Raw genomic sequence first — 20,938 nt, 5'->3', positions numbered from 1 at the left:
AAATCAGATTTCTGCCCCCAACTCTACCCTTGATAGAATACGATCTGGGCATTTCATTTTCCCCAGTACTTGGATTCTGCCATGTCCTTTCTCTACCACCACCAGGTGCCTTATGAAATTGTAGTAAAGCCTCTCATTCAGTCAGCTTTGGGGCTCAGGGTTAAGTTGACTGAGGATGGGAATTATATTTAATGATATTCTAGCACGATAGAATTCTATTCTGTTTTGCTGTGGAGGGAAAGCAGCTGTTGCTACCTTTGGGTTGACGTTAGCTATAAAGATAAGAAATTGGATTTTTTTTTAAAGTGTCTAAGGTAAGGAAATGAAAACATAACTCTTCTCTGGTAGAAAAATAGCAAAGAACCTCAATAGGGTAGAGGGTATTCTGATTTTTTGTTAGGTTGTTTACTTTGAGGTTGATGTGTTTTGTTTTAACATGTAATGTCATTTACAAACAGGTGGGTATTTTTGATGCATTGTTTCATATTTTAAAGTAAAATTAACCACAAAAGCAACTAAGCTGAATCAACACATAACGAGACTGAAAGATGTTGATATTCACTGAAATGTTTGAAGAATTATGCGTATTTCTTCAGTCATCACAAAGCTTACGGCATCAAAGGAGAACACAATAACTGCATGATCAACCTAATTATTCATCCTCCTTTAATTTAGTCATTTATATGGATGCCGTGTGCATGAGCCCCAACATGCTATGCCTCCAATTCTTTAGCCAAAGCAAAATCACACATGCATTTTAAAGCACATGAATCACCACTTAAGTATCTTACTCCTGTCCATTTTATGTGCATTACTACCATTTACAAGATAATACCTTTCCCAGTTCAAATGTCACCTACACATTCCTTCAGCTAATTTAAGAGTCGCCCCTAACCCTTGACTTTGCCTATCCTGGAATCTAGAAACATAGGTAGCTGGAGAACATCTAGTCAATGGGTCAAATTAGGCCCACCAGGGGTTCTAATTCAGCCTGTGGGACAATTTCCCTCAGCTATGCCCACCAACCACACACATCAGCTGTAGGGCAGGTAAAATCACTACTGCAAAGGCAACAATCAGAAACCTTGAAATAGATTCTCAGTTGTTCTTGCATTTGATGTCTTTTAAATCTGGCCTCAGAAGCAAGCCCAGCTAGGATTGATTCCTGAGTGTAGCTGCCCCCCTAAAATTTATTCCATTCAGGAGGTCCCAACTACAAGCTCCCAAGTGGAGCTGAAAACAGTGAGCTTAAATTCAGCACCGACAGCAGGTCCTGCATTCAAGTACTCCATCATTCAAAGTTGATCCAAAATCAGCACATCTGTCATTTTGTAAATAATATTCCACACAATGGAGCTACGATTAGCAACGTGAAATAGAGGACAGAGTAAAAGGATTTGGATTATAATAGGATAGAAGCTGCCAAATGAGCCTTTGCAAAAATTTCTGAAGCTTCTAAATGTGTTTCAGAGATGATCTTGTCTCTCTCATCTCCTCCCACTTGAGACTTTTGATGGATATAAAAATTCCATTATGTTGACCATCTTCCAATTGAACAAATCTGCAGCTGTTACAGGCTTTAGGGTACAATCCTACTCCCACTTTATACTTATTTCTGAGATGTGTTGCACTGTTAAAATGTGTGTGTGTGTGTGTGAGAGAGAGAGAGAGAGAGAGAGAGAAATCAAAAGGATGGTTGATTCAATCTATTTTTGGCCCCTATCTCTTTCATGAGAATTATACACCACCCTCTGAGTGCAGAGAGGACGTCTCTATTGCATGTATCTAAGCTCCCGTGACCATAAACGGGAATCTATTAGGGATGAATGAATTAGTCTATTTGTGGTTCATATCACTTTTGCATGCACTCACCTATAAGACTGTCCCATCCTGCATGTACATTACTTCAGCATTATTTGCTGCTTCTTTTCACACACACACAATCTACATGAAAATTCACATTTAAATTTCTAAGCACATTTTTCTCCCAGAAGATACATTTCTAAACATGATTATGTGAACAGAAAACATGGAGCATTCCAGAAGTGCCAAAGTTGCTGGATAACCACATTCCTATGTACACATTAGTCCAGGAGGGGTGGATCAGCAATGAAAGATTGAATCCTCCAATCGTTCCTACCGCTATGGCAAAAAAAATTACTCATTTGTTGCAAGTTAGCCAAACACTCTCAACCTAGAATCAGAATGTGCTCCACAGCAGGTTTAGAACTGAAGTGGAAATGAGCCAACAAAAGGATAGCATCAACAAAAACTCTTCCTGCAAAACGTCAGCTGAGGCTTGCAGAAGAATGTCATCTCACATGCTTCTTCAAACAGGCTAGAGCACAGAAACAGAAAGCAGCTTTATATACTAATGCGGACCATTGGGCTAACTAACTCAATACGGTCCACACAGACTGGAAATGGATATTTGGACACGGTTGTTTTCCCAGTCCTGTCTGGCAATGTTGGGGATTGAATCTGGGAACTTCTACATACAAGGGAGATGAACAACCACTTAGCTACATCATTTCACCTATTTTGCCTCTCAGGTTAAGTAGCACTAGCCATGGGTGACACTTGGAAAAGCCACCCACCCACTGCTGCTGAAGGAGGACAGATGGCAGAATTACCACAGCCAGAGACATCTCTCTCTCTCTCGCTCTCGCTCTCTCTCTCTCTTTCTCTCTCTCACACACACACACACACACACACAAAGTCAAGGTGGATAGAATTCAAGGCTGGCCAAGTTATTATGGTGCATTTTTTTTATTTTATAAGATACCACAAATGGTGAGAAGAAAACAACTCTCTTAAGCATTTTAATTTTAATTTCCATGGCAAAACCTCAAATGGTCTCAAAGTAAACAAATGTGTCCTTCCTTTTCAGCCCAGTGATTAAAATGTGCCCTTGATTAATCAACAAAAGCATAGTAATTGGTCTACCAATTATGCCAGTAATGACTGAGGCCTTACTTGCTGGACATGCCTTGAATGGACAGTATTATTCCTAAGCATTCCATCCTAAAACACGCTTGCTAGCAAGTCAGCTCCATTGAAGATAATGGGACTAATTTATGGGTAAACATGCATAGAATTGGGCTGCACAGCCAGCCCTCTGTCTAATTATATTTTTAGAGACATAGCCTCATAATTAGGAACAAAGACTTTCTTCCCATCCTTCCTTTCTCCCTGGCTCAGCTCAGAAGCACTGCTCAAAGACACAGCTTTAGGTAGACAATCTATTTGTAATGTCTTCCTGATTGAATATCAGCGCTTTCTTCTGTCACACTGAACTAATTGGTTTCCTGGAAAACAAATTTGCGACCCTAACTTTGCTTCCTCTGCTTCTTTGTTAAGAAATGTTCGTGTAAAAATACTGTGGAATTCCAACGGAAATGAAAAGATGCTTTCTTGCCTGTAGCAATAGAAACTGGATAAGGGGTCAGCCATAGATGTCCATGAGCGGCAGAGGTGTCCAGCCTCTCCAAAATGGCAAAACCTCACTTTTAGCACTGTTTCCCAAATTCTAGAGCGGTGGTTTTCAAATTTACAACAGGGAAAACCTTTCTAGGCCCCTTTGCCTGCCAAAGGGCCCTTTTTTATTTGTTTCCGGAGTTGACAACACACAACAGAAACTGCTCAACGTTCCCCAGCCGCTGGCCTTTGCAAGGGAAGATCAACAATAGCAAAGAAACAACTACTTAGGGCATATTGTCTATCAGTTGACAAATTTTCTCATTAAGAAAGCCATAAGAAACTTCAAATGAAGTCCAGGACCCTAGAGGATATAGTTATTGATATTGATTAAAACTGTATTTGCAAAATTTAAAAATTTATTATTTTTATAAATATAGAATCATAGAGTTGGAAGAGACCACAAGGGCCTTCGAGTCCAACCCCCTGCCAAGCAGGAAACACCATCAGAGCACTCCTGACATATGGTTGTCAAGCCTCTGCTTAAAGACCTCCAAAGAAGGAGACTCCACCACACTCCTTGGCAGCAAATTCCACTGTCAAACAGCTCTTACTGTCAGGAAGTTCTTCCTAATGTTTAGGTGGAATCTTCTTTCTTGTAGTTTGGATCCATTGCTCCGTGTTCGCTTCTCTGGAGCAGCAGAAAACAACCTTTCTCCCTCCTCTATGTGACATCCTTTTATATATTTGAACATGGCTATCATATCACCCCTTAACCTCCTCTTCTCCAGGCTAAACATGCCCAGCTCCCTTAGCCGTTCCTCATAAGGCATCGTTTCCAGGCCTTTGACCATTTTGGTTGCCCTCCTCTGGACACGTTCCAGTTTGTCAGTGTCCTTCTTGAACTGTGGTGCCCAGAACTGGACACAGTACTCCAGGTGAGGTCTGACCAGAGCAGAATACAGTGGCACTATTACTTCCCTTGATCTAGATGCTATACTCCTATTGATGCAGCCCAGAATTGCATTGGCTTTTTTAGCTGCCGCGTCACACTGTTGGCTCATGTCAAGTTTGTGGTCAACCAAGACTCCTAGATCCTTTTCACATGTACTGCTCTCAAGCCAGGTGTCACCCATCTTGTATTTGTGCCTCTCATTTTTTTTGCCCAAGTGCAATACTTTACATTTCTCCCTGTTAAAATTCATCTTGTTTGTTTTTGCCCAGTTCTCTAATCTGTCAAGGTCGTTTTGAAGTGTGATCCTGTCCTCTGGGATATAAATATAATAAATATAAATGACTACATCATGTTTCCTGCAAAAAACCCTCCCCCAAACTTTCTTATTAAATTAAAATCCATTAATAAAAAAAAAGCTTTAATAGCGGGGACACAGTTTGAAAACCATCATTATAGAAAAATAGCAGTAAGAGTTGCAGACTTTTTATTGTGGTGGTAGTGTGATCCAGTTGCTTTTGTGCACCTCACTAGAAGTTCTCCTGACATTTTCTGCATCTATATGTCATTAGTAACTTCCTATGGAACTTTTCTTTATCTCTTATGTATTGCTCTCTGCATACAAAGGACTTGGGCAGTTAAAATACTGTAATCAAACTGCAATTAAGGCACTCAAAATTCCTCTCTTCCCTCCTTATACACAAAGTCAACTGGAAAACGTATTCCACTGCTTCCTGAAGACAATCACATTTGCATCTGAATAAATCAACAAAAGAATCAAAACCCAAAGTTAAGAAGCCATCATCATTAACGCCTCTCTGCCTATATGGCTTTGCTATGTATGCCATCTTGAATCCATTCTTTGGGAGAAGGTGGAATATAAGTCTTTAAAAATAAAGATATGCCATTGCAGCTTGGTTTGTAAACATAACAGAGTATATCCTTCTTATCTGAAGAAGTGTGCTTGCACACGAAAGCTCATACCAAGAACTAACTTAGTTGGTCTCAAAGGTGCTACTGGAAGGATTTTTTTTTTATTTAGAGTTTATCCAGTTGGTCTTCCATTTTGTGATGGGACAAAGGGATGGATATGTTCTCTTAGATATGATGAACTCAAGTCACTTAAGGCAATATGGGCCATCACCAACATTTTCAGCTAAGAGAAGATGGTAATAGAGAGACCAATTCTCTAACCCTGGGGTGGGGGATCTGTGGCCCTCTCGACAGTACAGGACCACAACTCCTGTCATATCTGGCCATTGGCTGAGCTGGATGGGCTGGACAGAAACATCTGAAATCCAACAGCATCTGAAAGGTCAAAGGTTCCCCACCCCTGCTCTAAGAAGAATGATAAAGAATTTAGTTTGTCAAAACACACTGAAGACAATAATATACAACAAATAGGTAGCAATACTACAATGACTAGTCTCCAGAACCTTCATATACTCTGTGTTTCCACTCTTTCTGGGGGTTGAGACTACTAGATAACAATTGTCCAGCTGGTCTTTTTGAGTTGTGCACTGATTTTGGAAGCCATTACACGGTTATGCATAGAAACACCTGTCTTGGTGTATGTGGAGAGACTTGGATGAAGAATCCAGACCTCAGACTAGGTGGTGATGGGAGGGCATCAGAGAAATTAGGAAAATGTTCTTCTAACCAAGATCAAAGTTCCTTCATGCAAATGAAGGATAATCTATGCATGTCCCAAAGAAAACCATCAAGTAACTTGGAAGATGTAAGGCAGCAACTGACAGATCAGTGTAGTTTTATCTCTTGGTTGCCTTGGTATCCCGTGGGAGGTCTGCTGAGTGCCTGAAAAATGTGCATTTATAAAAACATCATTTCAATGGGAGACATAGATGTCACCAATTAACTTTAGTTCAAGGAGAAGAGTAACTTTCCCATGTCAGTCAGAACGCAATTTTGAAGGGTTCATAAAATTACTAAATTAACAAGAAGAACACCTCTGCAGTTCTTAAAAACCACTTTAGTAGTTCAACCTGTTGTATACAAACACAATATTTAAGGGCTTTGTTTTGTCCTGCTGTACCCATGTAAGTCACTTTATTGCTGCCAATTTCACCACTGAGATTTTAGTGCTGTGATATAATCTTTATTTGGGCAATTAAATCAGGCAGCAGGTTGGCATGTGCAAAAATGATGGTTTCATTCCATTTTTTTAAAAAAGCCGAACACATACATAAATTGTTTACATCCCTTTCGTGCAATGAGGAAAATGAGGAAGTTTCTTTTTCAAAGAAATATAGTAGCTTGCTAATTATCCAGGCAATAGGATTCGAATATATTTTCAGAAGGAACTTATATTTCTTCTACCATTTTGAAAGGCAGAATGGAAACTGAATGCTCTTTTTGACATTTCATATTTTTAATGCAAAGACAAAACACAAAAAATACGGCAAATATGCCCTCTGGCAGTTGAGTCATTTTTATTTTTTAAAAAATTCTGTAGTAGTAGCATTTACAGCTTTTCTGTGGTTAAGTTTGGTGTATTCAATAATTTGAACACAAAAGATTGTAATAATGTAAAAAAAAGTTCTTGATCCATTAAAATAACAATACCATACACTGAGGCAGCAGTCCTGTGTCCGCTTACCAGGGAGTAAGCCTCAATGAACTTGGTGTGCCTTAGTTATTTGACGTATCTGTATTGCACACGGTCTTTTAAGGGCTGGCTCCCTACCAGATCCATTTCATTTAGGGCAAAGAAATGCCCCTTTCATCAGGCCTTTGAAATGGAAGCTTTTGTGTTATGAATTACTTTTACGTTGCTTTGATTTTATTCTTATTCTTATAATATCATTCTTATTTGCACCAAGTAGTTTTCAGTGCTAGTCCTACTCAGAGCAGACCCACTGAAATTAATACACATGCCTAACTTAGGCCCCTTAGTTTTAATGGGCTTACTCCAAGTAGGGCTAGCATTGTTGACAACCCATTATTTTGTAATTCCAAACGCAATAGCTGCCCAGAGGACCAGTAGCTTAAGAGGTAAGGCAATACAATAAAAATAAGGGAGATTTCCTATATTTCTATTCAGATGAATAATTGTGCTGAAGTAAATAGGATTTCCCAAGTGAGTAAGCAGGAATCAAATGAACAATGGATTGAAGCCCCAATATACAATGTAAGGCACAAGGAAAATCAGTTTGGGGGTTTCAACCTTGCCTTTCGACAAAACAGCATTTGTCTATGTCACTAAACCACTAAAAAAAATTGACACTGACTGCACCCAGTGGTGTAGGTCAGGAAAAACTAGAATGGAAGCACTAAGTAGGAATAGAACAAACTGCACACAGCTCTCTGCAAGGTACCTAGCTACCGAAAAAAATCTTAAATAGATTTCATTAACTGCATCACATCAGTTTAACACTTTTTTAGCACCATATGACAAAAATTCATAAATCTGATAAAGTACCATTTCAGTTCTGTTTCCTGTAAGTAAATATATTTTTCTCTGATAAGTGCATTGCAGGGCAGAAGATTTGTGTTTTATAGGGACCAAGGAAAGCATTGAGTATTAAAACCTACCCTTAATATTTACAATTCAGCTATAAAAGCTTATTAGTGCAAAACACAAACATGCTGTTAATGACAACCTGATTTGACCAAAGGATTAATTATTCTAAAGCCCACTGGTGTCAATATGTAGCTTTCATTAACTTCCCATTAGTTTTTCAACTATTATGAATGGATTTGTGCATCCAACCAAGACACAGTAACCCAGGTTGCACCATGTTTTGGAGGTCTGGGAGTGTATTGTGGGTTTAAACACGCCTTCCTCTTCCCCCTCCCTGATACTTCAATTACTCATCCATTTCTAAGTTGCCCTAACCACGGCTTTCCAATGTAGCATCCAAGTCTGAATCAAGTAAAACATGATTGGAGCTAACACTCAAACAAAGCACAACTTGAAACCATGGTTTGAGGTCGGTTTGCAAAACATGAATTATGTGAATGCTAACCATGGTTTACCCAGTTCAGACATCAAGGGAAAGTGTGGATAGTACAACCTGGAAACAGAGAAGAGAATTCATGTATGTTAGAGAAGGAGGTCGCATAAGCAACATGGCACATTCCTAGACTTCTAAACATGTGAGACTTTTTCAGAGCTAAAAATGCCTACAGGGAACCAGATGGTTTTAGCAGAACAAAATACCATCTTAAATATTTGAGCAGTCTCCCTACCATTCCACCACTGGCTTTGAATTAATAAGGCCAAGGTATCTGCAGATCACAATCCATTATTTAACAAATCATTAGAATGGTATGTAGATTAGACTCTACATCAGATGGAAGATCATAGATATGCTACACTTTCCCCAATGTGTTGGTGTTTGGCTGCTAATTACATCAGTGGCACAATGCTTCAGAAAATTTAGAAGCATTAAGCACCATAAAAAATAAAAATAAAGATCCCTCTCGTAATTATGAGGGTTAGCTACTGCTCTATTAGAGAGTTAATGTTTTGCATCATGGAGTCGTTCCTTTTTAAGAAAGATATGAGAACAACCAATGCATGCTAAGATAACAAAACACTACTAACCAACTCAGAATCTAGTGTTCGTAATGGTCTGCAGCCCAAGCCTGTGCATATTTACTCAGGAGTAAGTTCCCACTGAGGTCCACAGTGCTTACTCCCTAGGAAGTGTGTACAAGATTGCAGCCAACAGAGCAACATATTAGACCACTGGATAAGCTGAAGTTTTGCTTTGTTTTATTGCTTCCAGTCTTCAAGAAGAAAGAACACATCCCAGTAAACCCAGAACTCATCTGGTGAGACCTAAGGTTTGGAAGAATTTAATAGTGTGATCCTAACTACGCTTACAAAGAAGTAAGCCCCCCCCAACGCAACTGAACTTATTTCAGAGTAAACATGCCAAGAGCAGCACTGCACATTATTATCCACAAGTCAAGGTCAGGGATTTTGTAATAAACTTTCTGTAACCAAAATCTCAGCCAAGTTGCTATTCCCTTTAAGTAGCTCTTGTGCATGTGTCTTTTGACCACTAGCTTGCTCTTTCTCAGTATGCACAGAGTAGCTTTTTCTGCTTCATTTCTGTATTGCTTTTACCCCTCAGAGAACCACGAGAAGTCAAACAGGCGACTGACGTGTCACTGAATTACTTCACCTTACTTCTGAGAAAAACTGCTTAATATTAGGTTGCATATCTCTAAGGAAAAAACAGGGAAAGTTCTGATGTATCTTTAAGACTTACAATGTATCATGCCAAAAGGTTTTATGGCTACAAGCAACCCACTTTGTTATATTCAAGAGGATACATATGGCTGCAGCCACAATCCAATGCACATTTACTTGAGAGTAAACCTCACAGACTTACTTTTGTATAGGATAGCAAGCGACTTCTTGTCCATGAAACCTTATACCACAAGATCCGTTAGTTTTTCGAAAGGTGCCACAAGACCCTTTCTTCAACGTTGCTACAACAGACTAACACCATTACCTCCTCTAGGATCAATATTCATAGAGTTCTTCTTTTAAAAATAATAATCCTCAAAAAAACTATTAAGGAACAAGCATCAATGGGTCATCCCATCCACTTCCCAAAGTTGCAAGGTTCCAAATCTACCAACCAACCAGCATTAGCCATCAGCAGAGTTGGGAACAAAAAAAGCCCTTTTCATTTAACGCAATTTCTGTGGGAGAATAAAATCAAACCCAGTCCCCTGCGGAGATGGTTACAAAAACAGAAGGTTAACGCTGTTTTCTTAATTGGCAATCTGTCTTTTAAAATAAATAAATAAATCCCTGCATCTTATTTGGGAGGGGAAAAAGCAAAGTAACAGCTGCCCTGACATCAATACACTTTGGAAGTCAAACAGTGCAGGCTGGCAAATAATCCGGCATCCCATTGTGGGGAACTGACAGTTCACAGCTGAGAGCCACTGGACTTCTCAACTCTCTCGCTCAGACATGAAAACAAAAGCTTGCTCTTCTCCACCAACCCCCAGCCAAACACACGCCTCCAATAGTACTCTCTCACACACGGGAAAAGCTCCAGAAAAGTAGGCGAGCTGAACCCAAAGCCTGGCATCCACAAGGTGGATCTTCAGGTATTCGAACCAAGGCAGAGGTGGACAGGGAAGGAGTTGGGCGGCTGCCTACCTGACTCACCCTAAGGTCTGAGGAGCTCGAAGCTGCTAGGAGAGATCAGTCCAAGGGCTCACCTCCTCAACTTCGGGCATGGGCTGCGGGGCAAAGCCCGCCAGGCCACGGGCTCCAGCTGAAGTTTCGCTTGCAAGAAGCAAAAAGAACCCCAAAGCAAGCAACCCCTCTTGCTCTCTCTCCAGCAACCTGAGCCCAGGGCATTGCCTTGCCAATCCGCGCTTCCCCTCGCCATGCAAATCGTCTTTTAATTAGGCCAATAAAGTTCCATCTGCGGGGCTTCCGGGATGCTCCTTCGTCCTCGCGTTCCGGCTGCCGGCGAAGCCTCCTTGAAGGGCATCCGAGCACCAGGGCGATGCTCCGGAGGCGGCCGGGCGCCTCTGCCCCGCCAAGTGCGCCCAAGCCCTCCAGGCGCCCATGCCGCTCAGCCGCGCTCGCCCCTCGCCCAGACATCTTGCTCAATGCCCCCCAGCCCAGCCCAGCCCTGCGCCGCCCGAGTCCAGCCCTTCCAACAACGGATGCTGCGCGGGGAGATCCTGCCCCTCACGCACAGCCACAATACACACACACATACACACACACACACACCACAACACACACCCAGAAAGAAGCCTGCCCGGCGCCAAACCTCACCGGCGGGGCTCGGCTCACGTCCTTCCCTTGACTGGCAGCAGCAGCAGCAGCAGCAGCAGCAGCAGCGCGGACGCTTCTCAGCGGAGTTCCGACTCCCGCTCGCCGCTTTCCTGCCCGGCCGCCCATTCCGCCAGCATCCCTTCTCCCTCCGCCGCCGCCGCCGCGCCGCCAGCCCCGCTCTCCCCGCAGCTGCACCAGCCGCCGCGGCAGCAGCAGCAGCGATTCACGCCGCACGCCCAGCCAGCAATGGAACTCGGCCCTCGCCGACTGACAAGCGCCGGCAGCCAATCGGCGCCTCCTCGGGCTCCCCGGGAGAGAGGGGCTCCCACCAATGGCGGGAGGAGGGCTGCCCGCCCAGCCGCTTCCCCCGCCCACCCAGCCCCCGTGGTCGCCTCCTTGCTTCCTCGCGTTCTCCTTCGCCCCCTGCTTCAGTCGGCAGCTCGGCTTCCGGGAGCGCGGGAAGGAAGGGGCCGTCGGCTCCCGGTGGGGCTTTCGGGGGTCCGCAGCGCCGAGGTGCGCCCGCCTTGCCCGAGGCTTTGTTTAAGGTGGCTTCGGCCATCCCCTTCCACCTTAACCGGGGGATCGGAGGGACCCAGGGTCGAAAGAGAGGGGGCGGGGGACAAATCGGTACCAAAGGTATCACTGCTTCTTCGGGAGAATACCTTTAGAGTAAGCGTTGCACGCCAGGAAGGTGGGATTAGCATCGCGGGGGGTGGGGAGTATAGGGCAGAGCTAGCAAAATATGCCCCCATGCTGAAGGAAGGTTTGCACCTGCTGCAAGCAGAAAGTGCACCTTTCTGATCCCTTGTCCCTGATCACTCCAGCCTTCCCCGTTCCTTTCCTCCCCAGCCCCTCTCCCCATTTCCCTTTTCTTATCCGAAAGCTGGCATCGTTGCGTTTATAACAGATAGGTATTTCGGAATGAGGCTGTGGGGTGAGGGAATGTAGCAGAGCCATTGGTAACAACAAAGGAGAGGTTCGTGGCCAAGGATGGAGATTTTCCCCAGCAATAGGGAGAGAACTTGTTTTTGTTTTCTGAGTTTCATGCAACATAGTCTGCTTCTCATTCTCAAAGGCTATGTACAGGTTAGCAACTTAGAACACAGTAAGGTTGACTTCACCCAATATGCATTGCCTGTTTGGTTTCAACTATACCTGCTACCCCCCACCCACCCCACTGGAAAACGCCTATTCTCACAGCTGGCATTTGCACATGTGTCAAAACAGTCTCGAGTGTATACATCACAGTTTCATCATGAAGTGAATGTGCCTTACATTTTCAAATCAGATGGAAGCTGGTTTGAGGGGAAGTACATCCAACAGCTGTATTTCTCAAAAATTACAAGGCAGATACAAATTGTGGCTAATGTCATAGAGCCATAGAATGGTAGAGTTGGAAAGGACCCAACAATCCAGGAATCATAGCTACAGAATCCTGGACAGATGGCCACATAACCTCTGCTTAAAAGCTTCCAAGGATGGTGAGGCCACCACCTTCTGAGGGAGCCCATTTGACTGTCGAACAGCTCTTACTGTAAGAAACTTATTCCTAATGTTTAGTTGTAATCTCCTTTCTTGCTATTTGAATCCATTGGTTCATGTTCAACCCCTTGAAGCCTCAGCAAACAAGCTTGCTCCATCCTCCATGTGACAGCTCTTCAGATATTTGAAGATGCCTATTATATCTCCTCTCAGTCTTTTCTTTTCCAGACTAAGCATACCCAACTCCCTCAACCTTTCCTCATAAAGCTTGGTTTCCATACCCTTGATCATCTTGGTCGCCCTCCCCTGCACACGTTCCAGCTTGTCAATATCCTTCTTAAAACTGTGGTGTCATGTCATATGCACATGACTTCAAACACTATTGGTGGGGGCACCAGTAATGTGTCCAGAGCCAAATGAATGGGAGAGCCCATAACCAAATATTTATAACAATTTTGGAGCTTATACAATGTCCATGGGTTAAAAGGAAGATGGGACACATACACTGTTATGTATTTCATTGGCTTCAGAACAAAAATAACTTGGAGAGTAAAGCATGGAAGAGAATCCTGTAATCCATGTTGTCTGGTGACAATGTTGGAAAAAATCTGTTCTTTGAGAACTTGTGGGTTCAGTTCCACACATTTGTGTGTGTTGATACGCATTCGTCTCACTTCAAGATTAGCGCCCTGTATTTGGTGCATGTGTGGTGGAAGTGAACTCCAACTAAGTCATACTCAGACCCACTGAAATCAATTATCTACTCTGAGTACAGTATGACCAATATTGTATATTACCCAGCTGTAGCATGTCTTTGCATCCTTTACCATGTGAATTTGGCAGTATATGCTGTACATTTATAGGCACCTGTCAACCATACCACCTCAGGAGAAATATCAAAGTTTTTCTATAATGCTAAGGCACTTGTTCCATTAATATATTGGTCTTTCTGTGAGGATTTAAGCCTTTCAACAACCCTTTGAGATAGGCTAGGCTGCAAGATTGTGACTTGAGCAAGACCACCCAGTGAGCATCATAGCCAAGTGTGGATTTCAATAGGGACAAATGTGAGGCTCTGCATTTAGGCAGGAAGAACTAGCTGCACAAATATAAGATGGGAAACATCTGGATTGCCGGTAGTCCATGTGGAAAGGATCTAGAGGTCTTAGTAGACCACAAGTTTAACATGAGTCAACAGTTTGATGCAGCAGCAAAAAATATATGCTAATAATGTTCCAGACTGCATCAACAGAACTATAGTGTCAAGATCACAATACATTTCCAAGCACAATTCAAAGTGTTGGTGTTGACCTTTAAAGTCCTAAACTGCCTCAGTCCAGTATACCTGAAGGAGCGTTACCACCCCCATCGTTCTGCCCGGATGCTGAGGTCCAGTGCTGAGGGCCTTCTGGTGGTTCCCTCATTGCAAGAAGCAAAGCTACAGGGAACCAGTCAGAGGGCCTTCTCAGTAGTGGCGCCCGCCCTGTGGAACGCCCTCCCATCAGATGTCAAAGCAATAAACAACTACCTGACATTTAGAAGACATCTGAAGGCAGCCGTGTTCAGTGAAGTTTTTAATGTGTGACATTTTAATGTATTTTTAATCTTTGTTGGAAGCCGCCAACCCAGACAGATGGGTGGGGTACAAATAATAAATCAGTAATAATAATAATAATAATAATAATAATAATAATATAAAGGGATGTTACAGTCCTGCTCTATTCTGCCTTGGTCAGACCACACCTGGAGAACTGTGTCTAGTTCTGGGAACCACAATTTAAGAAAGATATTGACAAGCTGAAACATGTGCAGAGGAAGGCAACCAATATGATCAAGAGACTGGAAACCAAGCCTTCTAAGGAATGGTTGATGGAGTTGGGCCTGGAAAACAGGAGACTGAGAGGAGATATGATAGCCATCTTCAAATATCTAAAGGGCTATCACATGGAGGATGGAGCGAGCCTGTTTTTTCCTGCTTTGGAGGCTAGGACCTGAACCAATGGATTCAAGTTACAAGAAAGGAAATTCCAACTAAGCATCAGAAAGAACTTTCTGACAGTAAGGGCTGTTCAACAGTGAAACAGACTCCTATGAGAGGTGGTGGCCTCTCCTTCCTTGGATGTTTTTAAGCAGAGGCTAATTGGCCATCTGTCATGCATGATTTAGTTGAAATTCCTGCATTGCTGGGGTTTGGACTAGATGACTCTCAAGAACCTTTCCAACTCTATAATTCCATTATTCTATGCTAAAAATCTCAGATTCTTACACTGTGTAATTTATGACAGAAAATTATAAGTTCTCTTAAAGCCTTACAGCTTGAAACATTTTTCAGGCCTGAGGGGACTTAGGATGTTTGTGTACATAGCATGTCAATATAAAATAGCTAAAAGCCCAGCAGGAAACTGCATTTTAAACAAGTTACCACAATGTATACTGCCGATTCTGTTTAATTCAGAATTAGTTACAAGTATCATCAATATCAACGCTGCGTTGTATGTATTTTGTCAATCCACAGAGATCTGCAGCAACTGTACAGAAATCCAAAGTGCCACAGCAAACAGAACATGAAGATACTTTTCTTCCGTCTAGCAACTCAACTTACAAAAACTAAAAACAAAACCTTTCAATCTCTTCAGTAAAAGCACCCCACATTTCTTAAACTGCAAAGCACTTAAAGAGCAAAGCATTGATCCCAGCGCTAATAAAATCCATGGCTGCATGTCAACATTGCTTGGGTTAATTACCCTTGGGTACCGGAGGATTAAAAACAAATGTGTGCAAAAAGATGTCTTAAAGAGAGCTAGCTAGCTTAAGAACAGCAACACACCATTCACAAATATAAGATGATCTGCATTGGCAGGAAGACAGGACTCCTGAACAGATTGATAGCAACACCAAAACATGCTAAACTTCAGCAGAAGTCGGACTTGGAAAGAAAAAGCCCAGAGGACGGCAAATGAACTCCCAGCATTATATTGGTCAGGATGCAAGTAATAAAAGCTTCCCCTCCTCCCTGTCCAAACACAATAGTGTGTTACCATCATACTCAGCCACAATAGACTCTTATCTAAAGTTATTTATTACTTAAGACAGAGCACCAGACACTCCTCACCTCAAAATGTCAAAATCTTAGAAGATGATACAAAGCAGTGTCTCCTATGCAGTTTTATGGATGGGGAGAGCTGTGAAGAGAATGGCTTAGCCCAGAGTCGATGGCAGATAATAAAGATTAGCAGTATAATAACTTGCTTTTTCCTATTATGATACCGTAAGGAGAAGGGTTCAGGCCGTGCGCCATTGCCAAGCTTCTGTTGTGCTTTGCAGCTTCCTGAAAAATCTTTCTGCATTTTTCTGCATTTTTAAAAGTCATTTTCCTGTCGTGTTTTCAGGTAGAAGCTGAAATTATGAGGGCAGCATGTTTGAAAGGCAACATAACCGGGAAGCAAATAAACTGCACATATGTTGTGTTTTCCAAGCTTGTGACTCAACCAAGATTTCAGTTGAAGGCCTCAGTGCTATACTTGGGAGTAAGCCCCGCTGTGGACTTATTTCTGAGTAGACATGTACAATTGCACCATTAGGATATGATCTTAAAGCCACTTACTTGGGAGTAAGTTCTACTGACCTTGGTTAGATGTCCTTCTGAGTAAATATGCATATGTGGTACTGCAGTCCTTATTTTATGCTTTTAGAGCAATATCAGAGTTTCTGTCCAGAAAGCTTGAAGATCCCTCCCTCTTTGACCAGTTCCATAATTGCATAGCTGTTTATGGGCAATATTCTGAATGGTGCATGGTATATGCCTTCTTGTTCCACCAGCCAAAAACAGTCACATAGATATACCATGCAAAATAAATCCTCATACATGTTTCCCCCAGTTCTGATAAGGTCATTCTGTTCTTTTGTGTGCTCACCAAAAGACCCAAAACAAAAGGATTTTGTTAGGCATTACAAAACCGTGAGGCAAACTCTGAATGTTATCTTCCCGGCAGTGGGGTGTCTTTCCTGCTTCAGTTTTCTCCGGTTTCTGCAAAGCAACATATTAGTAAAATTTACCAGGAAATCTACAAAGGCAACCGTTGTCAAATTCACACAGCAAAGGATGCAAAAACAGATAGACAAACACAGTCATGGAGTATATTGTTGCTAGGGCAACATCAGGGCCTGCTGGAGTTGGACTGACTCCTCTCCTTCCCAGGGCCAAAGGGGTCTGCCCTGTGACAAGGAAGAAGAGAGGAAATATGTCAAACAGTCCCCTCTTCACACAGTGCAAACTGACACTACCTGCCCTGTGAGAAGGAAGGAGAGAGCAAGAGAGGCAGGGTCTGTGCCCTCTCCCCTTGCCTTTGTCAGGTGCAACTTTTACATATGTGTGTGTGTGTGTGTGTGTGTGTGTGTGTGTATTTCTGGAAGTCTGTTTACTTCCAAAACATTCAGAAACCAAGGTGTGGCTTCCAATTGGCTGCAGGAAGTTCCTGCAGCGAATCGGAAGCTGTGCAAGCCGAGCCAGATGTTTGGGTTCCAAAGAACGTTCACAAACCAGAACACTCACTTTGTGGCATTCAGGAGCCAAAACATTCGAGTTGCAAGGCATTTGTCAACCAAGGTACGACTGTATATATACAGCTCTATAAGACCCACTTTTTCCCTCCTAAAAAGTAAGGGGAAATGTGTGTGCGTCTTATGGAGCGAATGCAGGCTGCGCAGCTATCCCAGAAGCCAGAACAGCAAGAGGGATCACTGCTTTCGCTGCGCAGCGATCCCTCTTGCTGTTCTGGCTTCTGGGATTCAGAATATTTTTTTGTTTGTTTTCCTCCTCCAAAAACTAGGTGTGTCTTGTGGTCTGGTGCATCTTATAGAGCAAAAAATATGGTACATACATACATACAGAATATTTTATTATGTAGCAAAACAAAGTACATATAGCGTCTCCACTTTCGATTCATAAAGTCTTGTATCATTTATTTGTGTTAGCATTTTAACTTTGTAAACCGCCTTGGGGGCATTGGTAGAAAGGCTGTGTATAAATGCAATAAATAAAACGAACATAAAAAGTAAAGGTAAAGGACCCCTGACAGTTAAGTCCAGTCGCGAACGACTCTGAGGTTGCAGCGCTCATCTCGCTTTGCTGGCCGAGGGAGCCGACGTTTGTCTGCAGACAGTTTTTCTGGGTCATGTGGCTAGCATGACTAAGCCACTTCTGGCGAAACATGGCACATGGAAACGTTATTTACCTTCCCACCGGAGCGGTACCTATTTATCTACTTGCACTTTTTGGGCGTGCTTTCGAACTGCTAGGTTGGGAGGAGCTGGGACTGAGCAACAGGAGCTTACCCGGTTGCGGGGATTTGAACTGCCAATCTTCCGATCAGAAAGCCCTAGGCTCAGTGGTTTAACCCACAGCACCACCCGCGTCCCACATAGATACGCATAAAACAAACAGATACACATAAATGTGTGTCGCCACATTTCTCTTCTGCTTCCTGCCTCAGATGGATCCTCTATGTCCTCTTCAGTCCCAAAGACACATCCAAATAACTGCTAGATTCTCTGGTTGCCAACAGTACGGGGGAACAACCATCATTGTTTCTTTGTTCTGGCAGTCCTCAGTGCAGCCTGAACTCTGCTTTGCACCTTGCAGTGCCAAACATGGTCTGCCTACCACCTCCTGCACCCCTATCTGCAGACTGTGCAGCTTCAACATCATGCTCAGCAATTCCTCTCCCTTTCTTGTGCTTCCTCAACCTCCTCCTTCATTGTGGTTCCAACTTCCAGTCTAAGCAGTTCTGGAGAACTTGAAAGCTGGCTTCTACTCTGTGTGGCATTTTTCTTAATAAAGGTTGTGCCTCACTGAGACTTTGCCTTGTGTTTCCCCCTCCTAAAATACTGTTTTTGTAAACAGATTCTCAATGTAATTTATTAAGGCTAAGGATTGCTAAGTATTTGCTTTGTCATTGCCACATTTCCCCTTTCTACTGTGAAATAGGAGGAGTTAAGAACACCTCTTTATTACTGCATCCTAAGGGGGTGATTAGAAGGGACACAGGTGGTGCTGTGGGTTAAACCACAGAGCCTAGGACTTGCCGATCATAAGGTTGGCAGTTCGAATCCCCGCGACGGGGTGAGCGCCCATTGCTCGGTCCCTGCTCCTGCCAACCTAGCAGTTTGAAAGCACGTCAAAGTGCAAGTGGGAAGGTAAACAGCATTTCCGTGCGCTGCTCTGGTTCGCCAGAAGCGGCTTAGTCCTGCTGGCCACATGACTTGGAAGTTGTACACCGGCTCCCTCGGCCAATAAAGCGAGATGAGCGCCGCAACCCCAGAGTCGGCCACAACTGAACCTAATGGTCAGGGGTCCCTTTACCTTTACCTTTTTAAGGGGGTGATTTGACTGTCAGGGGTCAGCAAAAATCAGCTGCACAGCCGAATTATCACTCCTCACCTGTTTTGGGTGACACCAACCTTCCACATTGCCAAATATCTTCACTTGGGAACTCATGGGGAACTTGGCAGCTAAACTCATTCCTGTAGGGAGTGGGATTTGAGGATTTATTTAGATGGTTTGACGGAGCTGCTAAGTTGTAAATTTATTTCTTCTAGTCCTTGTCTCATTTTACTGGCTTGACCATCTGATCCCCAGATTATAGATGAGACAACCTGAAGCAAAAATTTGCAAGCTTCTGAAACTGGAGATGGTCAAGCAAAGTTCTGGGAAATGTGCCTAAAATCCCGTGGGAAAGCAGTACCATAAAAAGAAGGAGAGTTCTGAGAAATTGAAAGCTCAGTGCTGAAAACCAATATTATGATTTTAATTCATTGTGAGGTGTGTGTTTTTAAAAGAAAAAGTCAAAAAAATTAGATATGATTTGCAGTAAATTAATCAAGGTACTTGAACTGCTTAAGCTTACAGGATTTGAAGTTATATAAGCCAATTAATTACGTTGAATTCTTCATTGGATTTCCAAACTTGTATGCTTGCAATTCTTTATTTCAAGGCATTTTGAACAGTTTACACTAGCAATAGTACCTTTTTCTTCTTCAGTGCACTTGCTGTAATCATAAGGCTTCACAATAATTTTTCAGAGAGAAAGCTGACTGCACAGAGGATGGACAGCACAAGCTACAGCTCAGCATCCTTTTGACAAGTTGGGTACCACTGTATCAACTGACAACGTTCTTAGTTACAAAACCTTGTGTCATTTGGAACACGACAGTGATACAAATAAGCAAGCACCAAAACATCTGGAAAGAATGATATATATACAGGGTGGTTTAAGGAAATAGGGAGCCTGTGGTCCACATCCATCAGACAGCCGACAAGAGATGATACAAGTATGAGCTCTGTGTATGGGGCATCGCTGTGTTTGTAGATTAAGGTTGCTGCCTTCTTAGAAAGCACCCTTTTGCACATGTGGCTGGAAGCTCATCCCTAACAGGGATGAGGGAGCCGGTGGCCCTCAGGCCATTGTTCAGCTCCCACCACCCCTGACCTTTGGCCATACTTGCTGGGGCTGATGGGAGTTGGAGTCCAACAATCTCTGGTGGGTCACAGGTTCCTCATCCCTCATCCAGAAGAACAATCCACATGATGTTTCCTTTAATGAGTTGCTGTTACAGGATGATGTCAATGTAGCGTAATGCACTAAACTGTGCACAGGCTAATGCAATGTTCCTGCTGTCACAAGGCCTCAAACAGATATGTGTAGTTCCTCAGGAGTTTATTAACTTTAATGGAAGAGGCAGTTCCATGCACAGAAAGGAATGTGCATGTGAAGTGGTGCCCTTCATTGAAACGAATGCTGACACCTGCATGCGCAAGTATGGCACCCGGGTCAAAGCATTCTTCATTGGGGCATCAAAGTCCAATGCAACCACCAGTTTTCAAAATGTGACTCTTTGGATGCAGCAGAATTGAATTAAAAACTAATTATCAGCTGTAAGTTACTCAAACCTTCAATGAATATTCAAAAGTTAGCCTACGGTATTATATGTGAGTTAAAGCAGATATTTAGCAATAGAAATGTTTAGTTGTCTTTAGAACATAAATATTTAAAGTCTGCAGTTTTACATATAATGTATTTTACATTTTCCCTGTGTGGGATTCATAAATCCTTCAAGCCAGGGGAAAAAAAGGGAATAATTCTGTGTTCAGTCATTTCTGAATAGCTAAAAGAAATATTTTTGTATTATCTGAAAAACGTAAACAAAAACCTTCAGCCATTCCGCTTGGACAATATTGGCCATCTCATAAATATAACCTTCAAGACTCAACATTCTGGTGCAGTTTCTTCCCATAATATAATAGCTCT

The 20,938-nt window shown here is 42.7% G+C and overlaps 1 protein-coding gene and 1 long non-coding RNA gene across 7 annotated transcripts in view; one reads left to right on the top strand and one right to left on the bottom strand.

The window, feature by feature from the left end:
- B3GALT1 (beta-1,3-galactosyltransferase 1) overlaps window positions 1–11,198 on the bottom strand; it is a 332,737-nt gene extending 321,539 nt beyond the window's left edge. For 3 of the 6 annotated variants that reach the window (XM_080972706.1, XM_080972702.1, XM_080972707.1), the window contains exon 1: window positions 11,151–11,198. The gene's annotated coding sequence lies outside the window, so the exon portion shown is untranslated. Of the gene's footprint in view, window positions 1–9,732; window positions 9,756–10,526; window positions 11,034–11,117 lie in introns of those variants that run through there. The other 3 variants (XM_080972703.1, XM_080972704.1, XM_080972705.1) reach the window with 3 other exon arrangements.
- A 497-nt stretch (window positions 11,199–11,695) lies between these two features.
- On the top strand, window positions 11,696–15,357 carry LOC308471855. The gene is made up of 2 exons (XR_013983183.1): window positions 11,696–11,786; window positions 15,148–15,357. It is a non-coding gene; the product is annotated as an uncharacterized lncRNA (long non-coding RNA).
- Window positions 15,358–20,938: the final 5,581 nt, after the last annotated feature.

Source organism: Podarcis pityusensis, assembly GCF_964106645.2.
Source record: "Podarcis pityusensis genome assembly, chromosome: 1".
NCBI lineage: Eukaryota > Metazoa > Chordata > Lepidosauria > Squamata > Lacertidae > Podarcis > Podarcis pityusensis.
This window is presented reverse-complemented; position numbering and strand designations above follow the sequence as displayed.